Raw genomic sequence first — 12,730 nt, 5'->3', positions numbered from 1 at the left:
GATCGACAATGGATCAGCCGATAGCCTCTTTATTTTTCTTCAGAACACCAACCAATTATGCTTCTTGATCTAGGGTCAAGTCTGATGCAATGATCATCGGAAGGGTGTCATTAGGTCCTGGAATGCATATTTGAGTGTGGCCGAAAGTGGCTTTAATTCTAGTGCAGATGGTGATTCTAATGATGGGGCTGTGGGTGTATTGGCTAATGCAGGCAATGGCTCATACTTGATTGTCTAATGGAAAGCAGTTTCATCACTTGATGTATCAACTAAAATGTTTACTTCTTCACTACCTCTCTTCATATCACAGTCGTCCACTCCAAAGTACGTCAAATAGGTGTCTCAAAAATCATGTGCAAAAATCATTGATGTTGCTTCCTCTATAATATCCTCGAATGTATCTATCTCGAAGCAACTATCCATTGATGGTCCCTGGGATGCACTAAACACATTTAATCTCAGTTTCTTATTCTCAAATGATACGTCCATGACTCCTGTCTTACAATTGATGCACGTATTTGCCGTAGCTAGCAAGGGTCTGCCTAAGATAATGAAAATTTTTCTTAGATTGCCACTCAGTTTCATATCAAGGACTAAAAAATCAACTGAAAAATAGAACTCATCTACCTTGACCAAAACATCCTCAATCATCCCACGTGGTGTCTTAATTGATCTATCAGCTAACTGTAGAGTGATCGATGTGAGTTTCAATTCTTTGAATCCAAAAAGTTCATAAATCGAGCTAGGTAAAAGGTTCACACTCGCCCCTAGTCTAGGAGAGCTTGTTCGATGTGAAGGTCTCCTATAATGCAAAAAATGGTAGAGGTACCTGGATCTTTAAGCTTTGGAGGGGTAGCGTGCTGGAATACAGAGCTAGCTTGTTCGGTGAGGCATTCTTTCTTCGAGAGTTGTGATCGAGATTTACGTTTTTGGGTGCATAATTTCTTCAAAAATTTTGCGTAAGCTGGGACCTGTTTGATTGCATCTAAAAGGGGGAGATTAATTTGGACTTGCTTAATAATTCCAACATCTCATCAAGTCTTCCTCCTTTCTTATCCACAAGAGTGGGGGCTTTTAGGGCACTCGAAAATGGGACTTTAGGTAAGTAAGGTGATTCTAGTGCAGTTGGTCCCTTTTCTACTTTTGTGTCCTCCTTGCTCTTAGGTGATTTGAGCTTAGTCAAAGGTGTAGGGTCGGTCTTATTGATTTTACTCGTGTGTTCAATGACCTTTCCATTTTTGAGAGTCATGATTGATTTGGCGTGTTCAGAAAGGTATCCGAAGTATTGGAGCTCTCAATCATGAATTATCCTCTCGGATTGCTCTCTGATTGGCTAGGTAATTTTTTTTCTTCTCTCCTACTGACCGCAGTTGCTAGTTGACTTATTTGGGTTTCTAGCTTAGCAATGGATTGCGTGTGGGAGTTAAGGGTCTGGGTGTTGACTTCTAATCGTTCTAGCACTTTTAAAACTTTATCCTCAATAGCTGAGCTGTGATCAGTGATAGATGGTTGAGGAGTATTTTGAAACTGGTGGTATGGTCCATGCCTATATGTCGGGTCCTGATAATTTAGTCTAGATACAGTAAGACCAACCACTGGCTGTGATCTCCAAAAAATATTTGGGTGGTTTCTCCAACCGGGGTTATAAGTGTACGAATATGGATCATTTTCTGATCTACAAGCTTGTTGGGCTTGAGCTTGCTGGACCTGCTCATGCACAAATTCAGAAAATTAAGGTGCGGTTGGACATTCATTAACAAAATGAGTCAGATTTGTACATAATGCACAAACATCTTGCACTGGATTAGGTAGAATCGAAAAGTGTCCGGTATTCAGAAGATGGTCTAATTTTTGGGACAACTCATCTACCTTACTGTGGATATCCATAACATTTTCAATCTGATAGATTCCACCTCTTTTCTGTTGAGACATGAGTTGTTCTCTAGAGGTGGCAGACATGTGATGTAGGGAGTTCTCACTAAGTATTTTAAAGAGCTGCCAAGCCTCGTTCTTACTCTTTAGCATGAATGTCCCACCACATGATGCATCGATTATTTATCGGTGTTTCTCTGATAGACTGTCGTAGGAACACTGAACAAGTTGCCATTTGGGGACAGCGTGGTAGGGGTATTTATGAATAAGATCTCTTAATATTTTTTGTCTCATGAAAAAGTTCACCATCCAATTGAGAAAAACTAGTGCTGGCTTTTCTAATTTGATTCATTTTTCCAATTGAAAAGTATTTCTTGAGAAATTCTCTCTGAAGATGGTCCCAAGTTGAAATGATTATAGAATCTAGGGAGTTTAATCAATGCTTGACTTTGTCCTTAAGTGAAAAAGGAAACAATTTCAATCTGAGGGCATCATCGGAGAAGTTTTGGATTTTTATTGTAGAGCATATCTCAAAAAATTCATCCAAGTATTTATACGGATCATCATTCGTCAGTCCATAGAATGATGGAAGTATTTGAATAATGCTGGACTTGATTTCGTATTGTGCCGCCTCTACAGGAGGAGGCTGGATACATGACGAGTAAGTATAAGATGAGGGAGTAAAATACTCTCTCAATTATCGTGGTGGGTCAGTCTCTTATTTTGGATCCATAGTTTTGATTTGGTTTATTCAAATCATTTTTTCTAGCTCCAGATCTAATGGGTGTAAATCAGGTTATAATGATCGGCATCCTAGCATGCACCCAAAAGATCTCATTGAGTTTTAATTTCAACAAATTTTTTTTTTTTTGAAAGAGAAGAGGAGAGTAGGAGGAGGAAAAAAATTCTAAAGAAGAGAACCTAAGGAGTTCTAATGCTAAGAAGATAGTGAAGAATTAATTAGATTTGATATTTTTAGTCAACAATCAAGTGATTCAATCAATCCTATCTATGGGTTATCCTAGATCTAAACAGCTCCTAACTGTCAAAATCACCTTCAAGCACTCTAAGTAGCAGACTAGCCGCTCAATTAGCCAAGTAAGTATAAGGTTGGTAGGGGTCCCCTCATTGCTTTTCTTAGACACTAACTGTGTTGGCCAGGTTAGCGAACGGAACTAATTAATGAACCACCTTCCTTCAGGATGTAATCCCTAAATCACTTTTCTAGACACCGTTAAACTGACTAACCTGAATCCGATCTAACTTTTAGGGTTCCTTGTCTTACTAAGTTCGAGGATCCTTAAGGATCAACGTCTAATCAATTTTAAATTAAAAGTTTAGGTCAATATAATTGTAAGGTGGTGATTTATGGACCAAAAAAGGATGATGAAATCTCCACCTTATGTTGATTAGGGTTTTGCCCTTAAGATTTTTTTTTATGAAAATATGCAATGCAAAAAAAAAAAGATGTCCAAACATGTTAAGTGGATTTTAAAATTTAGTTGATTTATTTATATTAGTCAAATGTTATGTATTATCGTTGTATTCTTTTTATATTATGTTATCTTTTAGCAAAAAAAATAAAAAGTAAATTTTTAAATTAGGTTAATTAAATATTAGAAGATCAAGTGAATCTAACTAAATGAAAAGTAAATCATACTAAGATTAAAAGGCAAATAGATATTCTATAAATAAATTAATAAATCAAATCTATTTTTAAGATAATAAATTATTCTAAGCTATAGAAAGCAGAAAATCACTAGGAATAGTAGGCAATAATAAATAAGGTAACTACTTAACTATGCAAATAAGGTAATCTCATAGTTAAGAATAAAAGATAACTACATAATCCAAATAAAAGGTTAAGAATCTAATCTACTTATGAAGTAAAAAATTACTAATTATATAAAATAATAAATTATTTTAATCTATAGAAAGCCGTAAATTGCTAGATTATAGAAAGTAGAAAATATTTCTATGCATGCAAATAAAGAAATCTAAATATAAAATAGTAAATCTACCATATACGAAGAGTAATATGAGGCAAAAATTTTGAAAAAAAATATATAAAAGACAATCAAGTAATCTAAAGTAAGAAATAAAAATCTAGAAAGTAATAAAATATTTTTTTATTTTATAGATTTTTTTTTATTTTAATTTTTTTTTTCAAAATAATTACGTCAAAATCTCTAACAACGGCACCAAAATTTGATGCATGTCGTAGCACACCAAAATTAACCCTACTCACTACTATGTAGATAGGGTGAGTTGGGATCGTATTCGTAGGGATCTTAGTTGATTATTTTGAAAATATTAAAAAAATAATAAATTATAAAAAAATTAAGAAAAAAGCATGAAAAATAAAATTACTTTTCATTAATCTAATAAAGAAGCATATATAAAGAAAAGAAATAAAATTATAGTATAAGACAACTAAATCAAGTTGATCTTCTTACTGCGTCTGATGGTGGATGTGTCTCCTTGAATCCTTCATCTTCCTCCGTGCAGACAGCGACAGGATGGCTAGAAGGCTTGGTACAGGAACTCCAAGAAAGAAAGATTGATGAAAGTGGATATGTAACAAAGAAAGTGTAGCGGCACTAGGATTAGAACCTCTCCTAGATTTGATGGGATGTGAAAAAGAGATCTATGGAGGAATATGTTGTGCTAGGGTTAGTACCTCTCCTAGACTTATGAAGAAGAGAAAGAGGGAGAAAAAAAGAGAGAAGCTTGAAGAGAACTTAGGCATTGGTTTGATTGAAAAAGAGGAAGACTTTGGGGTTCTATTTATAGAGTGAGGAGGCTAGAATTTCATAAAAAGAGAGATGGGAGTGTGAATAAGGACCTTTGGATCTTCATATTGATTCTCCTCCGTTGATCAATAAGTCGTGTTCACACTTAGTTCCATTTATCTTTTAATCTGGGTCTTTGATTGGAGAGGTTGCTTCTTGATCCTTGATCTTTAAGTTGCATTCATACTGAAATAAGAGCTGATTGCTTGATTCACTCAAATCTGAACCAATTTGAGTCCAAATTGAATCGTATGAATCCAAACTCCCAATTACCTACAAAATAGACTAGATAGCATTAAATTCTTAATAAAATAATATTAATGAATATAATATTTAGTACCTCTAGCATCCTAAATTAAGTATTCATCAGCTCTCCCTCTAGCGCCATTTATTATGGTCAAAGGACTCCAAAGCTCATACGGACAGAGGACTCATCCCAGCAAGAGGTATTGTCCACTTTGGCCGCATGCATACCGTAGCTTATATGCTTGCGGCCTTTGGGTCATAGCTAGTATGCTTGCAATTATCGTAGCTTATAGGCTTGCGGCTCTTGAACCGTAGCTGATACATTTGCGGCTATCAGACCTCACGACTTTATCTTCTAGATTTTAGCCCAAAAGGTGCCTCTTAAGAGAAAGATGGTCTCCCATCTCATATAAGATAGAGTACTCCTATCTCACAATCGATGTGGGATTAAACCTTTCATAATATTTATAAATATATCTTTTAATATAAAATAATTTTTTAATACTAAGATAGCATTGTCATCTCCAATTAGTTTTTATATAATAATTATGATCACATAGCTCTTTGTATAATATCATCTCCATCTTAATTTTTTTGCTAAAACTCTTTATTGAATGAATTTGAAAAGATTTTAGAATAAATTTAATTATTATATATGTACTTTATTAAGAATATTTTTGTCAAGTATGGATTACCACCTTCTGAAAATTTATCAAATACCAACCTTCCATGATATTTATTTTACTTTCTCTCTTCGAAAAATAAACATGAGACTTACTAATTTTTTTATCATCTCTCTTTTTTTTTTATCATACCAAATATGGTAATCGAAGATGGGATTCATTTTTTCATGCCAGATTATCCTAAACCAAATGGGCACTGAAGAGAAATCTCTAATGGAGAAAATATATACCACTTTATCAGATTTGGCTACATAAAGAACATTCATTTAATGCAGCTTAACTTTTTTTCTTAAATTTTTTCTAACCAAAATATCCTCTTTTTTCTTCTTTTACTCCTTTTTGCTCATGCTTGGCCATAATCATAAGATGTCATAATAATGGAATGATATCATGTTGTATCTTATAAATAATTATTAGGATATCATAAAAAATAATAGGATATCTTATTGCATTCTATAAATAATTATTGGGATGTCATAAAAAATAATAGGATATTATAATAATGGTATGATATTATGTTGTATCCTATGACATCCTGTTATATTTTATAAATAATTATCGAGATATTATAAAAAATTATAGGACATTAGAATAATGGTATGACATCCGTTGCATCCTATAAACATTCTATTGTATCTTATAAATAATTATCAGAATATTATAATAATTATATGAAATCATGTTGCATCCTATGACATCCTGTTGCATCCTATAAATAATCATCAAAATATCATAAAAAATAATAAGATATTATAATAATAGTATGACATCCTGTTGCATCCTATGAAGAAGTAATAAGATGTCATAACTTTATCTGAGATGTCTTGGTATTCAATAAGAAAGAATATTTTACTCAAAAAAAATTTAAGAGAAAAAATTATGCTGCATTAAATGTCTATCATTTTATTTATTGCGCTATGTGATCTAATCCAATGAAGTTGTGCTTTTTTTCTCCATGGAACGTGATGGACAAAGAATTACTCAACTATTTCATTATGTGTATCCAGAATCATCTAATAAAAAATTTACATATAATCCCAAAAAAATAAATTCTTTTATTTAAATCAGTAAATATTGTTAGCTAGTAGTTAAAGTAAATATTTTATTATTCAAAACTTCCAATCAAAATTGATAACAATAGATTTTTGTTGAATTATGAATGACATAATAACTTTTATTAGATAATCCAAAATACATGTTGTAGAATAGTTCTGATCAATAATTCATTTAGAGACAAATTGCTTGATTTGTTCATTTGGAGGATAGATTTCCAGCCAGCAATCAACATGATCCAAAATATACGGGACAAAAAAAAAAAGGCTCGACGCCATTGCCACTCTCCCACCGCTATCACTGGTACATCACCATCTTGTAGGCATCTCTTTTTCTCTCTTTTCTCTCTCTCAATAGCCACCAAAGCCTATCTCGGCAACCGCAGCCTGTCTTCGCTAGAGCCTCACCACTAAAGGTGGGCATTGGGTCGGGCCGCCCATGGGCCGACGTGGCCTGGCACGAATTTGATCATGCCAGGCACGGCCTGCCAAGCACTATAGCGGGCCGTGCTATGGCACGGCCCAATATTAAGGGCCGGGCTGGGCTAAGCGTTTAGTGGCCCACGGCTCAGGCCTAGAGCGGTCCTTCAGGGTTGGGACTGGCACGGCCCACCGGGTCAGGCACGACACCACACGTGCCTAGGCCCGACATGGCCCGCATGCGAGCCCATATGGGTCGTGGCATGGCCCATTTGGCATGAAATATTTTTAAAATTTTTATTTTAAAAAATAATTTTTATAAAATAAAATGGATTGGAGGATAAATAAAAAAAGGAGATATTGAAAATTTTTTTGTAAACGTAAAAACCACCTTGTAATGGTGAAGGGTTTAACATGGATCCCTATCAGTTTATTAATATAAATTAAAATTATACAAAAAAGGAAGGGGATTAAGCCTGACCTCCAGAATACAATAAAAGAGAGAGAAGAAAATAGAGGTGACTCACTTCAACAAATAAAAAATAAAAATATATAATTTTAAAAAATTAAAAATTAAAAATAAATTTTATTAATTATCAATGCCGTTTGTGTCGTTCTCATCATCAGATCCAGTATCATATCCTCCTTTGTCCTGAAATCTCACCTCCGCATCCAGTCAATCTTTGAAGCAGAGTAGCATCTCAATTGTTTTGCTCATTATTCTACTCCTCTTTTCATCCAGAACATGCGGATCTGCATTAAAAATTGATTCTAATACTATTGTAGACATTGGTACAGCTAAAATATCATGTATAATTGTAGATATAACAGTGTATTAATTTTTTGCACTTTTCCATCAGGCCAACACATCAAGATTTTTTATTTAATTTTTATTTAATGCAGAAGAGATTTTATTTCATAAATAAAATTTTAATTCATTGCTTGAAGATGAAGAAGTTGCAGATGAAGAAGATGCATGTGAATATCTCTTATGTACAAAAAATGAAAAAATAGATGATGAATGAGAGGTACTAGAAGTAGATTATGAAGATGATCTGGACTATCTAGATCCATGAATCTTTTCATCATATAATGCAAAAATATCATAATGTAGCTTAGTTACCTTAACTTTAGATGCTTTAGAATCATGATTCATATATTTACCAATTACATCGAGTAAAATATGTATGCCACTTAATTTGATCCATGGATCAAAAACAGCAGCTAAGTTATGCATTGGACATACCACATCTCAATACTAATTTTATTTATTTTTTACTTCATAAATAATAGGTATTAAAATATCATCATATCTATATTGTGCAAATTAACCACAAATTATATATGCTTATTGTAAAAATGTACAAGAGGTTAGAAAATAAATACCAGAAAGAGTATTTATAGCATTATAAAAGCTAACTAAAAAATCTTGTAAATTTTTTTTCTCAATCATTTTCAGTCAAAATAAAGCCTAATCTATGATCATTTATATATGCACTTAACAAATTTTTATATGGATATGCATCATAAATCATTGTATATGTAGAGTTCTAATGGATAACTACATCAAGTATAAATTTTTTGAAACATTTACCATAGTCTAAACACAATTGTTTAAATTCTTGTAATCGTGCTCTTGAAGATTAGATAAAAGATACTGTATTCTTAATTCTTGCAATTATATCTTAAGCAATGCCCATTCCAGCTTGAATAGAAAGATTCAAAATATGATATTCACATCTAATATGAAATAAATTCTCATTAAGAATGAGATGAAAAGAGTTCTTTAATAATTGGACAGCTACATTATTATTAGATGCATTATCAAATGTAATGGATATAATTTTGTTACTAATATCATATGTAGTTGTAGTTTGATAAATAGCATTGGATATTTGTCGGTCAGAATGAGGATAATCAAAAGAATGAAAAGCAAGAATGTACTTATTTAACTGATAATCATTATCTATATAATAAGTAGTGACAGAAATAAAAGGCATACTACCTACAGATGCAGTCCATATATCAGAAGTTAATGATACTTTTACATTTAAGATAGAAAAAATTTCAATCAAATTATTCTTCATTCATAAATAATTAGTCATAACTATTCTTCTAAATGTACGTCTACTGATTCTTTTGTAAGCAGGTTGTAAAATTAATTGAACATACTTTTCAAATTAAAAGATTCATATATGCTAAAAGGTAATTCATCTTTAACTATCCATTTTATAATTATTTTTTTTTATTTTCATGATTATAAGCAAAAGTTCCTACAAGGGCACCCCTTTGTGTATTAAGGGTGCTTTGAAGATGAGAATCACTAACCCTATGAGACTCTTGATGTCTCTTCCAATGGCTAGTTCCTTCAGTACTGACACAACTATATAATTTAATATATTTTTTATATTTTATCTTATAGACTCCATCAACTAAAACTCTATCAAAATCATTCCATACAGCACTAGTCCTCTTATGAGAAGAGGATCCAGCTTCAATAGAAGGGGCTTCAGAGGAAGTAGGAAGAGTTTCTCCTTCCTCAGAAATAGAGAGAATACCGACATGCATGACAGTAATACTCTCAACATCATAATTTACCAACTAAACTGAGTAAATACAAAAAAAATAAAAACTAACCGATAACCAACAAAAGAAAATTGAGTAGAGCCGAAGAGGAAGAAGAGGTAGAGTGGAGAGTTGGAGAGCCGAAATAGGAGGGCTGGGCCGCAAGAGGAGGGCTGGGTTGGAAGAGAGTAAAGCCAGAAGAGCTACCTCTTGAACTCCGACCTCCAAAAGATGATATTTTCTTCTCTTGTATAACTCTTGAATTGCTAAACTATAATTGCTACTTGCTAAATATTGAATGAAAGAGAGGAGAATTACTAGAAAAGAGAATAAATAGGAGTAGAGAGATTGGAGAGAGAGAGAATTAGTTTGATAAATTGGTGTGGTAAGAATGAAAGAAGAGGACCCTATTTATAGAAGCCCCAAAACTTTCATTTTTTCAAAATACCCCTCAATCTAGCCATTTTTTGGCTGTTGGAGGGGTCAAAATGGTCATTTCCTAAAGTAGCTATTATAACCCAAAAAAAATTAAAAAAAAAAAAGGGTTTTAGCCGTTAAGGGCCAGGCCTGGCCCGTAACGGCCTTAAATGGGCCATGCCAGGCACGGCCCGTTTAAGGGTACGGTCTGAAACGACTTTAAACGGGCCGTGCCTGGCATAATTTGTTTGGACTAAATTTTTTAAAAAAAATGAGCTGCCCATCAGGCTCGCGGGCCTGACAGGCCATGGGCCATGCCTGGCACGACCCATTGGACCCTGGCGTAAGGCTGTGCCAGATCGAAGTTTAGAGTAAATGGGCCGTACTTAGCACAGTCCGTTTGTATCGTGGCCAAGCACGGTGCAATGCCCAAGTCTACTCACCACCCGTGAAGCATTGGAAGAATGGGATATTTGAAATTGAGTTTTGATTTGACCAAATAAAATGTTTAACTTAATTTAGAATAGGAAGAAAGTAACTAAATTTATAAACTCTATATTATATTGTTGGTACTAAAGTTCGTTGACGTCGGATTCGCTGGAGTTGAAGGTATGAATAGGACCTCCGGGTGGTGTACCTACAAAAAGTTCAGACTAAAAAGTATTCTGATGGAGATCCTCCGATGCTCAAGTCAGCTAATAGAACCAACAGATAAAGGAGTATGGGGCTTAGAAAAAATTGCATACATGGAGTCCCTCTTTTTGTCTCCTTTTATAGATGAAGATCGAAGTCATAGTTGGCAAGTGGGCTGGCATGATTATATCAAATTTGAGATAGATTTTGCGTAATACACCAACTGTTCAAGAAATTTTCATGTCATGAAGATAATGGTTGCCTTATCTACTCCTTGACAGTTATTATCTGATTGGCATCAGCTTTTTGAATTTTGATTTGGTTGGTGCAGGCCGATCAAAGCTCAATGTTAGATACCAGCCGACTCAAAATCATACTGCACTTTATCTGACTGGAGGTCATCAAAATTTATAGATGACTAATAGTTGGGAGAGAGAAAGTTGTTTAATCAGGAATCGATCCCAGGTGCTGCCCGAGTAGCTATTGGAACTAAGAGCCGGACGACCAAGGATCGGACTAAGTGCTGGCCGACGAAAGATCGGATAGCCTTTAGTTGAAATTGTCGGGCTTGGATGAGCGAGTTATGGTCGATTGTTTGTACGGCTGAAATATACGAGCACAAACTTAATGGGCTGGATATCTTTCAATCTCTTCATATTATCGGCCCACTCCAAATTTTTTTTAATACATACCCCCCTACTCCCTAGTCCGAGCTCTGGTCGGGCTATGGGAGTACTCACTTGGCGATTAAATGGTAGGGGATATGAAAGAATTTTTCAAACAGATGTGTGCACATAATTTTTCAGGCGAAGGTGATGATGATATAATCATGAGCTCATTTTGAAGCCTGTGCGGATGCCACCTTCATCTTGCTGTGGTGCATTTAATGCTGAAACTGACGGTATGCCTATAACCAATAGGAGGCTGACGTGTGGCATGTGTTGGGAATCTGTATCGATTTGAAATCCCCTGAAGGCCGGATGCCCCTCTATTTAAAATGGTTATACTTCCTTCCGGGCACTTTCACCTTGCCGCCCTCCTGAGAGTCTTCTCTTTTTTGCCATTGCTATTCCTTCGTCCCAATCTTCTGCAGTTGGCTTTTCTCTCTCATTGTCCTCCCTTCTTCACTGCAAGAGGGACTTTTGGAAGGTGGACGTCTCTCTCTGAGTCTTTGATCGAGGGTAGGCTTTCCTTGCCTTCTTTCATTTTTTTTTTCTTTCTTTTTTGTTTTCCCCCTATGGCAGACTCTGAGGGTTCTGTGAGTAAGCATCTCGTTTTGGAGAAGGATCCAGTGCGGAAGGGAATGAAAGACCCAAAAAATCTTAAATCCAAGACTAATCCTATGGCCAGGCCTGACGAGATTCAATCTGTGCTAAACTTGGATGATTTGGTCTTGATCTGGGCTCAGTATTTCATTCTGAAAGAATTCTATCTTAAACTTCTTGATGCCGATGCTCATGTCCATAGTCTTCCTCCTGGCCGACTAGCTGTATATGATGAAGCTTTTCGAACGGATCTTAGATTTCTCATTTCTCCTTTCATTCTTTAACTTTTAAAGTTTTATGGGATCTTTTTGCATAATTTCTCCAAATTTCTTTAGATATATTGTAGGTTTTCTTATCCTTTTTTCTCGGACAGGAATCCGACCTTCTATCTCCTTTTTTCGAGCACTTTTCACTCTAAAGAGACATCCATACACCGATTGATGGTATGTCTCATCACAGAGGAGTGTTACCCCTCTGGTTACCGATGCTCCTTCATCCATTCATGGGTGGAAGAAGCGATTTCTCTTCATCTCCTGCTCTTATATAGATGATTGGGATATTTCTAAGTGGGATCAGCCTGAAGCTTCATCTCTGAAGGCTGTAGAGCTGAGTGCCGAGGAGAAGAAGGCACTTAAAGATCTCCAAGAATACAAAGTTCCTCGTCTGAAAGAACTCCTATCCGATGAGTCCCTCTTCTCAACAGGGCTCTATCCAAATGAGTCTCAGAGTGAGTGGAGTTGTTTATACTTTTCAACTTTCTTTTCTATTTGTTTCTTTCTAATCCG

This window comes from Elaeis guineensis, chromosome 7 (genome assembly GCF_000442705.2).
Source record: "Elaeis guineensis isolate ETL-2024a chromosome 7, EG11, whole genome shotgun sequence".
Taxonomy (NCBI): domain Eukaryota; kingdom Viridiplantae; phylum Streptophyta; class Magnoliopsida; order Arecales; family Arecaceae; genus Elaeis; species Elaeis guineensis.
Note: the sequence above shows the minus strand (reverse complement) of the source record.